Consider the following 17,714-nt stretch of genomic DNA (forward strand, 5'->3'; position numbering starts at 1 on the left):
AGGGATGATTATGGGAAGAAATGCAATGCCCAGTAATTCCCATTTAACCACCACAGTATGTAATTTGAAGCCAGGCCCAGCATATCAGTGAAAGAAAAGTACCTGAATGGCAGAAACATCAAAGGGAAAGCAGGCCAACAAGGGGACGTCTCCCAAATGTGAAATGTAGGCCATCAGCTTAAAAGGTCCTATATGTCACCAGAGTGCACAGGAAATAGAGCCAGGCTTTCCCTTAGATTGAAATTTCTGCCCCGCCAACAGTTAGATCTTCTGGGAAGCAAAGTAACTCTTTTGGTCTTTAATGTAACCTATTCACCTGTGACTGTCAGCGGCATCACTACTGTCATTGGCATAGCCAGAGGTAAAGAAAGTATGTTCCACTGCAGGCATTGCTTAGCTGTCTGGGTGATGTCTAAGCTGAGAAGACCCAGGTGTTAGGCACTGGGCTAAATTCTCTGTGTGTAATCTCTCATCAAATACCTCTAACAGTGCTATGATGTAGATTACCACTTTTTTTTCAGATGAAGAAATTGAGACTCTACGAAGATATCCTCAAAATCATACAGCTATTAAGCAGCAAAGGGAGGATTTGAAACCAGCCCCCTGTAACAGCAGCTCCTGAGAACCTGGAAGATGATGGAAGGAAATGGGATTCTCCCAGTTCCAACCTATATGGCCTCAACAACAGTGACTGATCCTGCCTTACACCTGTAACGTTAGAAGCAACTCTTCAGTCTTACTTTAAGCTCTTCCAAAGAGTGAAAACTGGTATTCCCACATATTTTTTTTTAACTTGTCAGAAATACTTATTGAGCACATGAAAGTATATTTTCAGAGTCAAAAGCATGACATTCATATAAACATGGAATAAACATGTCAGAAATATTTAATGACACAAATGAACATACCTACAAAACAGAACAGACTCGCAGTCATAGAGAACAGGCTTGTGGTTGCCAAGGGGAAGGATGTGGGGGAGGGGAGGATTGGGAGTTCATGATTAGCAGGTGCAAACTATTATATATGGGATGGGTAAACAACAAGGTCCTACTGTATAGCACAGGGAACTATATTCAATATCCTATGATGAACCATAACAGAAAAGAGTATGTAAAAGAATATATAGGAGTTCCCATCATGGCAGAGCAGAAACGAATCCGGCTAAGAACCATGAGGTGGCAGGTTCGATCCCTGGCCTCACTCAGTGGGTTAAAGATCTAGCATTGCTGTGGCTGTGGTGTAGGCCAGCAGCTGTAGCTCTGATTCGACCCCTAGCCTGGGAACCCCCATATACCGCTAGTGTAGCCCTAAAAAGAAAAAAAGAAAAAGAGAAAAAGAAAATATATATGTATAACTGAACCACTTTGCTGTACAGCAGAAATTAGCATGGCAATGTAAATCAACTATACTTCGATAAAATTTTTCAAAAATGTATTTAACTTGTTGAGGGAATTGGCATGATTGTACACGTGGTTCCAAAAGCATTTTAAAGAAATGGATATTTATAGGCATTTCAGAAAATGCCTAGAATAAAGTGTCCAGGTTAAATACAAAGGTGGTTAATGTTCTACAGAGCAATCAAATCATGACCTTGAGGTTATCTTTTCTACCAACTAGAAATCTGCAAAGTAACATGTAACCTCACAGCAGTGTCTGGCTGTGTTGAATAATTAATGTCAAAGTCAAACACAGGTACATTTTGTTATATCAGTGGGTTCTCAAACTTCGCTGCATGTTAGAATCACTTGGAGAGATTTAAGAAATCCTAATGCTAAAGTCTCATGTGTTTTAGCTGCAAACACAGAGGCTTAAAGCAGTACAACTTTTTCTCTTACAATTCTGAAGGTCCAAAATCTAAAACGCATTCACGGGGTTGTGTTCCTCCCAGAGGTGCTAGGGGAGAATCCATTCTTTGCCTTTCCCACTTGCATTCCTTGGCTTGCGGATCATTCCTCCTTCAAAGCCAGCAGCACAGTATCTTCTCTTCTTCTCTGACCTCTACTTCCGTCTTCTCTCTCTGATGCTGATCCTCCTGCCTCCCTTTTTAAGGGTCGCTATAATTATATTGAGCTCCCCTGGATCATCCAGGATAATCTTTCCACCTCAGGATCCTTAACTTAACTACATCTGCAAGATCTCTTTTATCACATAAGGTAACATTCATAGAGTCTGAGGACTGAATTGAGGACGCTTTTGAGGGACCATTAATCATCCCACTACATCACCCATACCATTAAATTAAAATATGCAGGAGTAAAGAGCCAAGCAACTGTATCTGAAGACCCCCAGGCATTTCCAATGTGAAGTGAAGTTTAAAACTCACTGCCCTAAATAATTAAAAAGTCTTCAGATGAAGCTGTTAAAGAGTGCCCCAGTGTGATATTTAGAGGACATATTCTTAACTTTGCTTTATTTCTAAATTTGGGATAATTTTCCTTAACAAAGTAAAAAAAAAATCGTAAAACAAATCTCAAATGAACAAAGCTCTTCTTTGATTTATATATGCAGTTGTTTTTGTTTTGTCTGATTCTGAACTGGATATCGCTGTATGACTTCATAAATTTGGTGAGTCACTGTCAACTTTCAGCCTTCTGCAAAACGGAGCACATGTAACTAATTTCTGTTGCAATGACAGTGGGGGAAGGTGTAAGCTAAGTGCTTGAAATGCCATCTGTAAATATCATGGCTGCACATGCCCATTGTCAGCTCCTGGAGGGTGAGCCAGTGTCAGGTTTCCACAGCCAAGAATCATGCTTTATGGACCACAAAGCCTGAAGCTTGTAAATGCTGTTCAAATAACTAAAATGAAAATAACATCCATGCTCTCACACACACACTCATCCATCCTTCAATTATGCCTAACGGCTGAAAACAAATAGAGGGGAACTGTGAAAGCAGTTAATAGCACAGACCCGGGAACCTTGGTAAAGCTCCAAAAACATAAAATCTCTTGCCGTAAACCTATCATCATCCTGAGTTTACTGCATTTCACCCAGTGCTGATCCCAGAGCCTCGGGACATACTTTTCACAAGAAGAAGAAACTGGTGCTGATTTTCGACACAAACATCTGAGTTCATTATAGTAGTTCTTGTCTTCTGATTGAAACTACAGAACACTCTTAAGGTTTGCAACAAACTTCAGGATATACCTGGAGACTCCAAGACGTCTGAAGAATGCTTCTCAGGCTTATGGAAGGGGAAGTTTAGATTCTTAGGGTCCACCTTCTAGGCATTTTGGAAAAAAAAAAAGGAATTCTAGATTAGGTACAAAACTGGTTTATGTCCTATAGGACAATAAAATCATGACCTTGAGGTCATCTTCTCTATCAAACAGAAAGTAACATGTAACCTCCCCACTTCAAGTGATATCCCTACTTCTGGACCCTTCTCTCTGTTCTTTTCCTGTGGGCAAACCTTGGTCTCTTTAGATATTAAGACACAACTTGATTGGAGTTGTCATAGTGGTTCAGTGGAAACAAATCTGACTAGCATCCATGAGGACGCAGGTTCGATCCCTGGCCTCGATCAGTGGCTTAAGGATCCAGCTTTGCCGTGAGCTGTGGTGTAGTTTGCAGATGCAGCTTTGGAGCAGGCCACCGGCTACAGCTCTGATTCAACCCCTAACCTGGGAACCTCCATGTGCCAAGGTACAACCCTAAAAAGACCAAAAAAAAAAAAAAAAAGAAAGAAAGAAAGAAAGGACAAGACACAATCTGGTTGACAAGACCATCAGTTCCCAGTTACCAGACAAGACTGATCATCACAACTGGAATGAACCATGGATCAGGTTTTGCAAAGCAATGGTTTCCAAATCTCATCTGAAGAGGAGAACCAATTTTTTAAGTGAAATCCTTTGCCAATCTATAAGTGATAAAATGGAAAACTGTTATCTGAATAGTTGGCACGGTTATGATTCTTAGAAAAGGTCATAGACTTGATTCTAGCTATTCACGAAGTCCATATTTTTATTTATTTATTTGTTTATTTATTTATTTATTTATTTAGGCCACACCTGAGACATATGAAAGTTCCCAGGCTAGGGGTCGAATCAGAGCTACAGCTGCTGGCCTACACCACAGCCACAGCAATGCTAGATCTTTAACCCACTGAGCAAGGCCAGGGATTGAACCCACATCCTCATGGATACTATTTGGGTTCTTAACCCACTGAGCCACAATGAGCATTCCCTACCAGCTCCACATTTTTAATTCACTTACTTGCTAAAATTTGTTTGTCACCCCCATTCAATATTTGTAGTGCTTTTTCAGTTTTTCACAGACATCTGCAGAAGAATAAAAAAGTAATTCCCCTCATGTACATGTTCCCAACTGAGATGAAACAAGGCAACATCCTGTTTTCCTCCTTAGGCCCTCTCATACTGTCAGTGAGTATAATTTGGGGGTCTATTTAATGGCATTTTTTTTTGCATTTGTGCTTTTTGTTGCTAATTTTGCTGTTTAAAATAGCCCCATAAGCATAATACTCTAATGCTGTCTATTGTTCCTAAGCACAGAAGGCTGTGACACACCTTTACAGAGGAAATACGTGTGTTAGATGTGCTTTATCCCTGTGTGAGTTGCAGAACCATGGGCCACAGTTCAGTCGTTTATGAATCGTTCACGAATCAATGATGTCTCTGAAATAAGGTGTCTTTAAATAGAAACTCACATAAAACAAAGTTATGCATTGACTGGTTGACAAAAACGTTGTGACCAGAATATTGTGGAAACCCAACCCTGTACCTCCCTCTATGCTGTACTGGTTCCTCATCCCCTAATTCAGTGTTTGCTGTGATTCGATAGCTCATAACAACCGTGAATAACAAGAATCAAGTGTATCTGGGAGAAAAATATCCGGATAATAGCTTAGTTTGGGTGGTGAAACTCTAGGGGCCTGGGCAGAACTTTGTTGGTTCTTATAAAAACAAAGAGATAAAGGAAAGCGGAGAGGAGAGAGAAAACGAGGGAGGGGAAGGAGAGGGGAGCCATTGAGAGGAAGGGACTTATTTAGCTCTGGTTCAGTAAAGGGCCAAGAGAGCAGGCCCCAGCCACCAGGAGGCATCGATACTTTTAGAGAATAGTTTTAGAATTTAGAGAACAGGACCCTCTAATGCAGACTTCTTTTTTCCTTGCCATAAAAGTCCCTCTCCTTGTCACTTCCAGCTCTCTCTCCTGTGCTTCTCATGGCTGAGGCTTTTGGGGTTTGTTTTATTTTTGTTCCCTATGAAAATGAAGATGTGGCTTAGTTTCCTATGTTCGGCAGAGATGCAGAGCTTTGTCAGGAGGCGGGATCTCACTTTGTGGAAAGAACCACGATGCTGTCAGCCCTCCAGGGAGCATCTTGGGGAGGACTTCATAGAGTTTAGAGTTTGGAATTGAAAACTCTTTGCCCGCACAATTTTACCTGGCTCCTGAAGGGATGATAGGGGCCAAGGAACATCTGGAACACCCAGTGGAGCTGTTCTGTTTGAGGCAGAGCAATGAGCAGAATCCCGTCTAAATGCCCCTCCCCTCATCACCCCTGCAGAACAGAGTATACAAAGCATGGCCCTGAAATATAACAGACTAACAAGCACAGCTCTTTCTTGGACACGTGCCTGGTACATTCCCTGACTATGGCTTTAGCTTATCCATCTATTCTTACTTGGCTCATGAAAGAAGATCACAGGATTGTGCCCAGAGCACAGCCAGAGAACTCAGGACTGGACTGGGGTGGGAAAAGCTGGGGTTCCCTGTGGGTAAATGCAGCTGTATATTTGGTAGCAACACAGCTGAACCCTTCACTTGTCTTCCTGCTTCCCTGTGGAATTCTGCTGATAGTCAGCTCCCCACTGACCTGGCTTCTTTCCTGGAGAATGGAGCTTTTAATCAAATTAAACCAGCCTCTTGAACATTCCACAAAGCTCAGGCAGGCGGTTATTTCCCCTGACTCTACACATGAGCCAGAAATGTTCCTGCCACCTGCGTCCTCAGATCTCTCAGTGACAGGCTGGGGAAGAAGGAAGTGCTGAGGAAGGGGTCATGTTCACAGACACAGGCTTCCTCTGGACCCTCCCTAGCAGAGAAGGAGGCAGAGAACCAGACAGAGGTGGCGGCTGCTCCATGGCACCTGCTCAGTCAAGAGCCAAGGATTCGCAGAGCAGACCTTAGCCCTCCTGCTCACCTGGTCTTTTTGCTCTTGCTCTGGGATCTGGGATCCAATGACCTGGAATTTCCTTGTTCTGATTCCCGAGCCCAGAGTGTTGCTGGTCGTAATTATACCTCCACATCACAAATAGCTTTCCATTCCCTTTATTTCATGGTTCTTCCTTCCCCAATTTTTTCAAGGCTAATACTTATTTTCTCCTTTGGGGCTTATGGACCAACCAATCAGTGGTCATAAAGCTCTGTGACAAGGAAACTTGCACCACATACATGTGTTGGCCATAGATGGTAACAGACTTTTTAAAAGATTATTATTCACAATGTGGTGGTAAGATGCCAGGTACTGTAAGTCTTTCTACAGATTTTGAGGAAGTTAAAGTACTGGTGTTTTTAAAGAGGATAGATAGTCAACTATCTAGTCAGTTCTGTAAAATATCTAATAAGTCATATGTTTGACTCAGAAGACTAACTCATGCAAAATAGTCTGACTAGAGACCTAAATGAAGACTGGATGGGATGGGGGTTCTTAATCTCTACGTGTGGTCTAGTTAAAAGATTTTACAATATTTAAAAGTGTGATTCTTTCCTCTTCTATCTCTACCCCATCCAGCTGCATGTGTGTGGGATGGGCGTAGAGTGGGGAAGTAAGATTTAAGACAAGTCCTGCAGCCCACAGCCTGGTGACAGGTGCAATCAGCTTCTCCTCTGCAGGGAAAGAGAAGGCTGGGAGGTCCGGCTCAGTGGGGCCAGGGACACTGTTCCTCAGCCCATCATCCTGGTCTGAAGGAGACTCAGTTTTCATGGATGTCAACTCCTATCCAGTTGAGTAGGTACCAGACAAGGTAGATGAAGGTCCCTGTGGGATTCTTCACTGTCTTCTGTCAAATACACTTTGTTTTTACCAGAACTTCTTATCTAACAAAGGTTCAATAAGCACAAACTGTGGCCAAGCTCTGTGTGGTCCAGTGTGGCCTGTCCATACCTGGATCAGGCTGTTTGGCTGCCAGCCTGTGTATCTACAGAGCCAGGTTCACTGGACAGAGCAATGGTTTTTGGTATCAGCGTCTGAAGCAAATCCACATCTTCCTGGACTTGGTAGTGACACCAGAGCTGCTTCCTAACAAGGAAAAATAAATCCTCCTCCCTTCCTTCTCTGTGACTCATCCAGGATGCAGACCTCGGATCATCTCCTTTATTTGACTTCAGGTCACTTTTCATCACGAAGGCAATTTCCAGCCTTCCTGCTACCCACCTCCAGTGCAGCCTACACTCCACTGTCAGATTCCTCTTCCTGAACTATGGTTTTGATCAGCATTCCTCCCCTGCTCTAAAAGCTTCAAATTGTTCCCACTGCCTACAGAGCTAAGACGACACTCCTCAACCTGTCATTATAGCCCCCAACAGTACGGCCTTGGCCTGCTTTCTTCAAATCCGTCTTCTACATCTTTCCTAAAGGAAGCTTCCTCCTCCATCAGTTCTCTGTAGGATGCCCAGGGCAGCCTCGCACACACTTTCCCCCATGTCTTTGTTCATAAATGGCTCCTCCAATACTGGTATGCCTCCCACACTCCATGCTCTCTGCCATAAAAATCCTTTAGGAACTAGTTCTCTCTCCAACGAATTCTTAATTAATTCAGGCCATGGTGACATCTTTCGTTGTTTTGACTTCACTAAGTCTGTCATATGCATTCATTTGGTGCTCCTGGTTCTTTGCAAACTTATCCCATCAATAAGAAATTGGTAAGTGGGTTCTGGCAACTGTAAAGCCATGGCAATGCAATGTTCTGGAGGGCTGTTCCCCTTCTCCTTCTTAAAGGGCAGAGATGGTCTGGAGCAGGGGGTGGAAGAGGAATAGGAAAGTTCTCAAGGGAAGAAATACCTGACATTTATCCTAAGACGAAGGAGGTTTCCTAATCAACAAGGCTGCTTTATTTAATAAATGGAATTCTTTGCTGTTTGCAGTCAAATATGCTCTCTTTTCTAAAGCAAAGGGTCTAATATTACCTCCTTTGTATGTAAAGCTGATGCCATTGTCTTCCTCTCAGCCCCTCTGGGAGAGTGCTTCTGCCCGGTATTCTGAGCAGTGGTCGTGAATCTCATGGAGCCATTTGCATATGTTTACCCACGTGCCCCCAGCAGTGTCCTATTTTTACAGCATGGTCAACCAACATCCAGACACTGTGCTATGGAACATGAACCAGACTGATGGCTCATTCCTGACTCAAGCCATGACCTTGGCTTCATCAATATACCAGCTTATATAAATGATTCAGGCAGCCACAGAGCACTGGGCATTGATATAAGATAAAGCCTTTATATATTATGAAAAGAGATTCTGTTCTAACACCAAGGCATGAGAAGGCCTCTTGAGTTGAATTCCAAGAAGCTGCCTGCTATGATAAAGGGTCCCTTGACTGTGAATTTGAATGCCTGCTCTCTGAACCTCTATTAATTCTTGACATGACTGGGAAAAGCGCTTTGTTCTTAGGTTGGTTTCCTCATCAGTAACTAAGTTTTTTTTCTTCTGATAATCTCTTGGGCCTCTTTATGCTCTAGAATTCTATGTATCTGAATCATATTGTGCCCAAGACTGAACTAAATGACCTCTTAAGATGTCTTCCAATGTTGTAATCCCTGAGACTTGCTTTAATCTCTACTGCAGAAAGAAGAACATGCATTTGTGAAAATCTACACCAACAGTTGCATTGTTTTGGAATAGTGCTCAATGTTTTGCTCTGCTTAAAATTTTATGCTTGTTTGTTTGTTTAATTTAAATGCAAAATTGTTGGCTCTATTAGTATCAGTCAAGATTCTTAATTATAAGCCACAGAAATTATGTCTGATTAACTTAATATGAAAAGGAATCCATTGGAAGATTCTTTGAGATCTGAGAGATTCAGCTCTGGGAAGTGAGAATTAGGAGGACAAAAAGGGCATGTAATGAGTCTCCAGATCTGCTTCTGATGTTTTCATTTTTGTGGGTTTTTCTTTGGCTTTTTAGGGTCTCACCCGAAGCATATGGAGGTTCCCAGGCTAGGGGTCTAATTGGATCTAATCAGATCCAAGCTGTATCTACGACCTAAACCACAGCTCTCAGCAAAGCTGGATCCTTAACCTACTAAGCAAGGCCAGGGTTCAAACCAGAAACCTCATGATTCCTAGCTGGACTCGCTTCCGCTGTACCATGATGGGAACTCCTGCTTTTGATGTTTGATCACTGCAGATCCTCACCCTTCTTCCTGTTTGCTCTACATCTGGCAGCCAAGTTAAGCAGAACTGTTGGTGTTCTATACCTTTGCTGGCACCCAGGAATCTCAAATAATGCAGCTCCTAGCCCAGAGCATGGCCCCAACCCATGCTACTCCATACCCGCAATAGAACCTCAAGCTGGTTGCCTTCTCATCAAACCCAGAATAGGCCGTTCCCTTCATGGGAATCCTCAACTTATTAGAAATACTAAATACATTTATTCATACTCATTAATCCGTATATTCTGGCATCTCTCCTGAAACACAAATAAATTCTTAGATGAACAGTTATGCTCACTTTTGGATGGACTGATAAAAACGGGGTAGAAATGACGGAGACTGGACAGTTGGACCAGCGTCCAGGTGAAGCCAACCACAGACTGCTGCCCCTTTTGACCCTTGATGCTGCCACAGTTTCTGGGAATAATTTACAAACTGACCTTGGGTCTTTGTGTCATGCCCCTAAGATTCAAAGTTCTGGGTGGGAGAATTACATTGTCTGCGCCTAGGCACACTTCCTCCTGAGTGCCAGGGGCAGGAGGAAGAGCTCCTCTTTTGCTTCTTTAGTTAAGAACACAGCAGATTTTAAAGCTGCTGGGGGCAAAGCAGTGAGACGAGATGTAATAGGCTTACAATGCAATATTCAAAGATATAAGGGCTTCAGTTTTGAGACTTCACACTTTAAAAACAAAACAAAGCAAAAAAGCAAATCTTCCTTTTTCATATTTTTATAAAGCTACTTAAAATTTTGAGGTAAAATTCATGTAACACAAAGTCCACCTTTTAACCATTTTAAAGTATACAATTTTGTGGGGTTTAGTATATTCATAATGTTGTGCAATCCTCATTACAACCTAAATCCAGGACATTGCATCACCTCAAAAAAAAAAAAAAATCCATTACTCACCAAGCAGTCCCATCTCCTGGCAACGACTAATCTGCCTTCTGTCTCTATGGATTTGCCAATTCTGAACACTTCAGATAAGTGGACTCATAAAATACATAAAATACATGGTCTGTACTGACTGGCTTCTTTCACTTAATATTTTTTACGTCCCATATGTCATAGCATGTGTCAGTACTTAATCCCTTTTTATGTCTGAATAATATTCCATTATATGGATATGCCATATTTTGTTTATCCATTCATCAGTTGATGGGCATTTGGGTTGGTTCGACTCTGAGATTATTATGTAGATTCATGTATGTGTGTTTATGTGAACACATGTTTTCAGTTTTCTCAAATATATGCTGAGCTATGGAATTGCTGGTTCTTATGGTAAATTCATGTTTAACTTTTCAAGCAACTGCCAAACTTTTCTACAGTGGCTGCACAATTTTGTATTTCTACCAACAGAGTATGAGGTTTCTGATTTCTCTATATATCTTATCAATACCTGTTATTGCCTGGGTTTTTGATTATAGCCATTCTGATGGGTAGGAAATATCTCACTGTGACTTTTATTTATATTTCCCTGACAATTAATGTTATTGAGTATCTTTTCATATGCTTATTGGCCATTTATGCACCTTCTTTGAAAAAAAAATGACCATTCAAATCCTTTGCCTATTTTTATTTTTATGGTTTTTTGTTTTTTTGTTTTTTTGTTTTTTTTTTTTTGTCTTTTTAGGGCTGCACCCGAGGCATATGGAAGTTCCCACGCTAGGGGTCCAATTGGAGCTGTAGCTGCTGGACTACACCACAGCCACAGCAACTCAGGATCTAAGCCATGTCTGCAACCTACACCACAGCTCATGGCAATTTTGGATCCTTAACCCATTGAGTGAGACCAGGGATTGAACCTGAGTCCTCATGGATACTAGTCAGTTTCATTATCGCTGAGCCATGACAGGAACTCCCCTTTGCCCATTTTTACATTTTATTGTCTTTTTGTTGTTGAGTTGTAATAATGCTTTATGTATTCTTGATACAAGTTCCTTGTCAGACATATAATTTGCAATTTTTTTCCCATTTCTATTTACATTCTCAATGTCCTTTGAAGCACATTAGTTTTTAATTTTGAAGAAGACCAATTAATTTATTGTTACTTTTGCCATTTGTGCTTATAGTGTCATATTTAAGAACCCAATGTCTAATCCTAGTCATGGATATTTTACTCCTATGTTTCCTAAGAGTTTTACAGTCTTAAGCCTCATATTTAGGTCTTTGATCCACTTTGAATTAATTTTTGTGTGTAATATAATTTTTGTGTTTTTTTTGTGGCTATTCAGCTATTCTAGCACCATTGGTTGAAAAGACTATTCTTTTCTTATTGAAGGGGCTTGGCACGCTTGTCAAAAATCAATTGATCATAGAGTTCCCATCGTGGCTTAGCAGAAATGAATCTGACTAACATCCATAAGGACACAGGTTTGATTCCTGGCCCCGATCAATGGCTTAAGGATCTGGTATTGCCGGTATAGGTTGTGGTATAGGTTGCAAATGTGGCTCAGATCCTGAGTTGCTGTGGCTGTGGTGTAGGCCAGCAGCTACAGCTCTGATTCAACCCCTAGCTTGGGAACCTCCATATGCTGCAGGTGCAGCCCTAAAAGGACCAAAAAATAAATCAACTGATCATAAATGTAAGGCATATTTCTGGGCTTTCAATTCTATTTCATTGATCTATATGTCTATCTTTATGCCGGTACCACACTGTTTTGATTACTGTAGCTTTTTAAAGGAAGCAACTAAAAAGGGAACTCTATTCCAGAGAGATTGAATTACATGAAACTTTAAAATTTTCTTTACTGTCAGGATATAGATCTAGGACAGAAACAAACCTACTGTATTTGGAATAGCTTCCTGTTGCTCAAGAAAATATTGCATGCTAAAATACTTTATTAAAAATTTACCTTTATAAAATAAGACTGAATTTTTTGGGAATTTCATCCAAAATCATGATTTAAACACAAATGCTTGTATTTCTTTATGATTTCCTTTTAATTTTAACCACACTATACATATTTTTACATGTATTAATCATATGCACATTTTCCCTCATTTTTTTCAACTTAGCATTATGATAATTTTCATATTTTTATATGGTATTCCATTTTAATGGATACTTAATAGACTTAATATAAAATTACGTTATAATTAACTGATTTATTATTTTCTATTTTTTTTCCACAATTTTTTTTTTGCTCCTAAAATTAGTAAGAGATTTGTGCCTATTTTTTTTTTTAACTTTTTCCTTAGGATAAATTTTTATCATTATAATTACTTAGTCAAATTTTAAGAACATTTTTATTTATTGAAGATTTTCTCTAAAAGTATTCTATTATTTTAAATTATTAACAACAATGTCTGAACATGTCAGTCAGTTCCTAAGCAGCCTTGCCAAAATTTGGATTTACTAAATTTTCTTTTATTTTAGCCAGTTTAATAATATACTATTATTGCTTTAATTTATACTTTTAAATTACTGGCAAGTTTATACACTTTTCATGCTTATCACTTTTATTTTATCTTACTTTTTAAATTAAGAACAGAGTACATAAAATATTTTTCTAATTATTAAGCAATATTTGTTGAATGTAGAAAAGCATGAAAAACAAAAGTTGTCTATAATCCCACCACTGACAGAAAACTAAGTTCAATATCTTAGGAAGCAGGAGTCATGATCCATTTATCCTTTTTTCCCTACAACATCATTGCCCATATCTTGAATAAGGTATGCTAATTTTACACTGTTTTTTGTTTTTTATTTAGCTCTAAAAGTAATGTGGCAGTTAAAAATAGGGTGCTCAAAGCTGAGTTTCCAGAAAGGACTGGGCCAGAGTTCATGACACCACCCTTGGCTTCTGAGTTGAGTCGTAAAGTTTTCTGGACTGTGACAGCTGACTGTCCTGGACATGGTACAGCACAAAGTGCTGAGAACCCTGGCATTGACATACTTTCATGCTTTCCATGACTGTATTCTGAGACCCTTAAGGTAAAGTACAGAGAGCTAACTGTAGTTTAGCAGAGCCTCCAGTTATTCTGTTGATAACCTAACACTTTTAACATTAACTTTTCTTTTTTCTTTCTTTCTTTTTTTATTTTTTATTTTTATTTTTGCTTTTTATGGCTGCACCTGTGGCATATGGATGTTTCCAGCTAGGGCTCGAAACTGAGTTGCAGCTGCTAGCCTACACCACAGCCGCAGCAACGCAGGATCCGAGCCGGGTCTGCAAACTACAACACAGCTCTTGGCAATGCTGGATTCCCCAACCCATGAAGGAGGCTGTGGATCAAACCTTCATCCTCATGGATACTAGTCAGGTTCGTAACCTACTGCGCCACAATGGGAGCTCCCTAACTTATATTTTCATCAATTACAACTGATAAGATAAAAAGTAGGTTAACAAGCGACTTAACATTTGGAATTTGCCATTAAGTATTTTTAGCCAGATGATTAAATATTTCCATAGCTAACAGCCACACTGAATTCAAAAGCTGATTAATACTTCAAAGATTTACTTTAGTATTAACAGAGACTTTTGACTTATAGCTGATGCATAGGGTTGTGTTAAAACACATAAACCTATCGCAGCCTTCATTTCATAATTGTTGAATTTAATTATATTTCTGTGTAGACTATTTATTTTAAAAAATAATTTACGGAGTTTCCTTGACATTTGAGGAAACTTTTATGCTCATCACCTCTGTTTCTTGGGAGATGTATCCCCTTTCAGTGGTTACAGTATGAATTCCAGGTCTAGAGTCATATTCTGTGAAACTTTTTTCTAGTCTTTCAGGAAGCCCTCGATATTTGTGGATCCCATGTATTTTAGGGTTTCCTTTGACAACTATATTCACAGCCCTTTTTGCATTTTTCTACAGCCATTTGCCTCAAGTTGAAGACTTGGGAGTTACCTGAAGACAGAATTCACTTTGGAGTTAGTGTTTCTCATCTCTAAAGGGAAATCACCTTCTGGTCAGTAGGTCTCCATGACAGCCTTTTACAATCGTAGAGCTAATAATTCTTAGACAATACCCTGAGAAACTGCACAAACATTTCAGTTTGACCATTTACCTCTCAAGGTATGAAATAGTCAGAGGTACTTCTAAGCACCATGTGGTGAAAACTCTTGAGTCATTTTTAGTTGATTCCTTTACCAGCTATGTTTATACTTTTTTCAAGCCTCGAAGTAGTGTGGATTGCCTCCACATCACTTAACATTTCCAATGGTACCATAGTTCACAGACCATTGGGTACACACCAGCTTGGGCAAGTCTCCAGTTACCCCATCCTAAGGCTTAGTTTAGATAATCTTTGAAGCTCTTTCATACTTGGGGGGCTATGATTCAGTGTTGACTTCTAATAATACTGTGGAAACTGAATACCAATAACCTTTATATATTATCTCAATCTTCACAATGCTGACTCATACATTCAATAACTGTTTCAATTTGCAAAAGCAAAAATGTACACAGAAAAGTTAATTGTGCTGACCTATTTTTAAAATCTATTCCATAGTTGTAGGAAATTTGACTAAGACAAAAGCAGATAATCTTAGAGTAGTCCTCCCATGCATTGCCTCTCTTAAGTCTTAACTACCTGCTATCGCCTTTCATACATAGAGCCACATGTAAGATACCATTTCGCTTAGGGTACATTTTGAATGTGAGAAAGGGAGCTGACCAAATTGCTACACAACAAGAGGAACAAGCCATGTTATTCTTAGTTGGGTTCATAACAAATTTGGTTGGGGCAGGAGTCTTCAAAGAGAAATAGGAAATGGTAATGTAACAGAAAATATTTGCATAAATGCTTATATTTTCCCAAACCCCTACAGGAGTGAAGAAAAAACATGTATTTGGTTGAGAGGATCTCTGTGTTATCTGGAGCTCCTCTTTTCCTTCCCTTCCTCCTGGAAAAAAAAAAAATCTCATAAAAAATATCATGCCAGTATCTTCAAAGGCCTGGGGAGGTGGGGGTAAGGTACTGGAAAGAGATGCTGGTGCCCATAGTCATGCAGGAGAGAGCTTGGCCTGGCTTGGTACCTCTTGCTGTGCCAGTCAGGCAGGCAAGGCCTTGGAGGAACTATGGGCGTTTTGAGAGGAGACAAAAAATCACCAAAGTCTTTGCTTGGTATAGGTTTTCCTTTCTAGGTTTTACAAGAAGGACTAAGACCACCTGGCCTTTGGCTTCCTGCAGATAGCTCAGGCCTTAGCTGTTTTTCATTCCTCGCAAACTCAAGCTGCCTGACCCAGTAAAGGAGTCCCACCCAAACAGGCCCTCTAAGTTCCCAGTCACCGCATTTGCTATATGCATTGCAGCAAACTAAGGCCTGGTGGCCAGATATTACCAAATGCCTGGATTAGAAATAACATTTTATTAGAATACTGCCATGCCCAGTTGTATATGGCTGCTTTTATCATAAAGCAACTGAACGGAGTCCTGTAGGACCACAAAGCAGGACAAAGTTATCATCTGGTTCCTTCCAGAAATAGTGTGCCTAGCCATGGACCCACTCTGCTCACACCAACTTGCTTGGCCTTTCCCAGCAGAGGTGGATTTTAAACCAGGCTCTGCTCCTTCCTAGGTTTCCCAAGGAGAGTTTTCCCTAGGACTGTTCACATGCTTCCTCCTCTAAGTCTCCGTGCAGACATAAACTGCTCCAGGAAGGTTCCTATGGACCCCAGATTGCATGCCCTTGAGGGATAAGGATTACATGTGATTAACTTCATGCCCTCAGGGCCTTAACACACTGCCAGATACAAAACAGGTACTCAATAAAGTGTGTTGGACTTGTGCTCTGTTCCATCGAGTGTAACAGCCAATGGCATAGAAATGGTTTGCTGAGAATTATAATGGCAAATGCACTGGGTCTTTGAGATGGCAGGACCTGCTGTTAAGCAAACCGAACTGCCAGGCCTGTCTCAGGCCCCATCCAAGGGAGTTTATTCAAAGAAACCACAATTTCGATTCTTGTTTTAATTATCACCACCTCCCAATAAGAATCTCATGGGCTCCATAATAGAAATGCCCCAGGGCCATTGACAGAAATGTGCCGTGTTCCCTCTTCGCGAATGCCAAAGGCAAGTGCTCTCTTGGGCTTTTCCAGAACAGTTCTGATTCTGAGACCCTACTAGATTCCACCTGCCCTAAGCTCTGTCTTTATAGCCTGCAAAGAAGCCTTGCCCTTCTATTTTGGGTTGGACTGCCAGAAATACAGCTAATGTGGAAAATTGCTTTCATGAGCGATTCACCAGGGAAATGTCTAGGTATGGATTTCTTGGTGTAAAATGACTGACTGTTTCTATATAAATATGTATGAGTCAGATTTACCAGAATGCTTAGTGATTAGAAAGATGGCCCTTAGCTAAATTGTACCTCATACTACAGCATGCAATGGCAGGAGGTTAGTTCACCTTTATTTGAAAACCAGGTTAAATGATGGTCTAGAAATGGACAATAAAAGAGATGAGAATTCCTGGAAGAATTAAAAGACAACGTAGTTTGTCTAACCCAATTCTTTCATTTTACAGGTGAAAGAAACAAGATTCAGAGGTAAGGTGGCTTGTCAGAGATCCCTACCACATTTCAAGGATAAGAGTTGGAACCATACATCCTGCCTTCTGAAACGATATCCTCTCTATGCCATCATGCCTCTGCCAAAAAGTAGATAGAAGACTTATAAGATGAAAACTAGGAGTTCCCACTGTGCTCAGCAATAATGAACCTGACTACTATACATGAGGATGCGGGTTCAATCCCTGGCCTCACTCAGTGGGTTAAGGATCTGGCGTTGCCATGAGCTGTGATGTTGCAGATATAGCTCAGATTCCGCATTGCTGGGGCTGTGGCATAGGCTGGCAGCTGCAGCTCTGCTCTGACCCCTTGCCTGAGAACTTCCATGTGTGGCAGGTTCCTTCCTAAAAAGCAAAAAACAAACAAATAAAAAAATGAAGATGAAAACCACATCAGTCAGAATTACTGATTTGAAGCAATGGGAAAATATATGACTGGCCAGGTGATAAATGAATTCATTCACAGCACCCCCTGATTTACTCAAGGATAAAAGAGAGGTGGAAAAAATGTGGATTTCAATTATGTATGACGACTAGATGGTAGTCTTTTAGCTCAAATGTGTCCCTTAACATTTGCTGGTGCTGAGTAAGCAGGCGCCATGTCTGAAATGAAAGGCATTCCATGAAAAAGCATGACTGCCAACAATTAAGATAATGGAACATTTTTTGTCTACCGATTTAAAGTTCAAGGATTTCTGAACCATTAAAAAAATGGAGGAGACCCAACTTAATTTGTCTTACCATCTCTCAATACAGTGTAGTATCAGAGGAATCCATTCACTTCCATTGTTGTTTAGGCTTTTT

At 40.4% G+C, this 17,714-nt stretch overlaps 1 long non-coding RNA gene across 1 annotated transcript; it reads left to right on the forward strand.

Moving 5' to 3' along the window:
* Nucleotides 13,527–17,095, forward strand: LOC110257444. Its single transcript, XR_002340029.1, has 3 exons — nt 13,527–13,655; nt 14,217–14,310; nt 16,869–17,095. It is a non-coding gene; the product is annotated as an uncharacterized LOC110257444 (long non-coding RNA).

The sequence above is a fragment of the Sus scrofa genome, chromosome 17, assembly GCF_000003025.6.
Source record: "Sus scrofa isolate TJ Tabasco breed Duroc chromosome 17, Sscrofa11.1, whole genome shotgun sequence".
NCBI lineage: Eukaryota > Metazoa > Chordata > Mammalia > Artiodactyla > Suidae > Sus > Sus scrofa.